The following is a 2,107-nucleotide window of genomic DNA, read 5'->3' as shown; positions in this document are numbered from 1 at the left end:
GACGCATTTGGGCCTTAGTTGCGCTATATACATTTTTACAATAATAATAATAGTAAGCTATCCTGAGGGAAATTTCAGCGGGAACCAGCTACTAGATGGTTCGATTATTCGCCCCTATACCCAGGTCGAACGACCGATGTCCACGTCAGCACCGCTGCGGACCTCCACCAGAGATTCCTCTGGCTTCGCCCTGCCCAGGTATAGTTCACCATCTTTCGGGTCCTATCACACACACTAATGCTCCACCTCCCCGACAGAGCGGGAGAGACAGGCCTGTGGTGCGCCCGTCGCAATGCTGTAATGGGATCCCACCTCAGCCGATGCGCACCGGCCCTCACCTTCATTATGCCACAGGGTTTCATTTGGCCCTCCGACTTGCGCACGTGTTAGACTCATTGGTCCATGTTTCAAGACGGATCGGTTAGGTAACCAACATCACTGCAGACCTCTGGCTTCATTCTTAAGCCTCCCCGCCTGGCAGAGTGGCGCAACACGTTTGGGGTGCACTGAGGACAGTCCACCCTAGTCGACAGTCACACCGGGAGCAAGGGACCCTGACCCCCGGCAACCCCCGAGAGGGACCGGGACGGTTGCCAGAGGAGTGAGCGGCAGCGGTCAATCTCCCTCGGCCCCACAGACAGAGCAAAACTGCTGCCAGGGGGCTGTAACATTCTCTGCCAGAGCGGAGAGCCACCTGCCCTCCAGTGCCTTCCCAGCTGACCCAGAGCCAGTCGCGGTACACCACCACAGAGGAAATTCACCCGGGCTGTGGTCCTGTGAGTGGAAATGCCATTCCAGGTAACGACCTGCCCACTGTGTTGAATCTTCCAGACGGACTGCATGGAACCCATTAATTTATCTCTCAGCGGTTTCACACCCTCTTGAACTCTTTCTTCAAAGTTCTTCTCAACTTTCCCTAATGGTACTTGTTGGCTATCAGTCTTGCGCCCGTATATAGCCTTAGAAGGAGTTTACCACCCACTTTGGGCTGCATTCCCAGACTTCAGTGCTGGACTCTTCCATCTTCACTTGTCGTTATTGAGAGAATCCTGGTTAGTTTCTTTTCCTCCCCTTAGTAATATGCGGGTTACCACGTCTGATCTGAGGTCGTAGTCAGGGAGTCAGAGATGAGGGCGGCCAGCCTCAGCCACAGGGCTGTACAGGGGGGTTTCCCCAGCCCCATTCCACCGGTGCAGCATAGTGTGTGCTGTCCCGATCTGTGGTCTTTTAAGGCCTTCCACCACCACCGGGGCACAATGGGCACCTGGTCCTCCCGAAACTACACAACTAAGGGCAACGGGAAGGCTGGGACGCGCTGGCAACAAGCCTGTGCGCCAGGTCCAAGGATCCTGCGACGGTACTGATCAGGTTTTGACCATAGGGAGGCGATGGGAACAGGGTCACTGCGATAGCCCCAGCCATGCCTCAGGAGGGGAACCTGGGGTATTGATGTTTAAGCAACCCTCAGACAGGCATAGCCCCAGGAGGAAACCAGGGTTGCATTGTGCATTCAAAGTGTTGATGATCAACGTGTCCTGCAATTCACACTAATTCTCACAGCTAGCTGCGTTATTCATTGACACGCAAGCCGAGTGCTCCACGGTCAAGAGTCACAGGCAGCTTTTTTGTTCCTGATGTCGGCACGAACCAGCCGGTGCAGGAGACGGTGGGGGAGACAGCACCACCTGTCCTGCCTGCCTGCATGGCGAGATGGCCCGGCGTCCACTTGGGACTCGGCCAAGACCATGGTGGTTTTAAAACAAAAACAAATCCAGGCGATCAGCCCGGGAAGCCTACCCACCATCTTCAGCAGCAAGACAGGGGGGGTGGGGGCTTCGCATGGTGACGGAGGCAGGCCGCTCCACCGCCGGCCCACCCGGCCTGATCCACTCATCGTTCCCTGACCGTAACCTCCTGCTCCCCTTTCGGGGGGATGAAGACGAGGGCCAGAGGCGGCATGGACCTGGGGTCGGTTGGGACCGCTAGAGCCTTCAAACCGCAGCCTAGCAGCATGAGGCCGAGCTCCAAGTACCTGGGCATGAGGGAAGGTTGCCCGGCCCACCGGTGGGCTTAGCCATCACTCACCCATTGCAGTGGGTGGCTGGAA

General features: G+C 56.9%; 1 non-coding gene across 1 annotated transcript; it reads right to left on the bottom strand.

Annotated features, from left to right (window-relative positions):
• Window positions 1–1,458: 1,458 nt before the first annotated feature.
• Window positions 1,459–1,612, bottom strand: LOC138570720 (5.8S ribosomal RNA). The gene has a single exon (XR_011303754.1). It is a non-coding gene; the product is annotated as a 5.8S ribosomal RNA (ribosomal RNA).
• Window positions 1,613–2,107: the final 495 nt, after the last annotated feature.

The sequence above is a fragment of the Ambystoma mexicanum genome, chromosome 2q (assembly GCF_040938575.1).
Source record: "Ambystoma mexicanum isolate Mex_15411 chromosome 2q, UKY_AmexF1_1, whole genome shotgun sequence".
Lineage (NCBI taxonomy): Eukaryota > Metazoa > Chordata > Amphibia > Caudata > Ambystomatidae > Ambystoma > Ambystoma mexicanum.
Note: the sequence above shows the minus strand (reverse complement) of the source record. Positions and strands in the feature narration are given on the sequence as shown.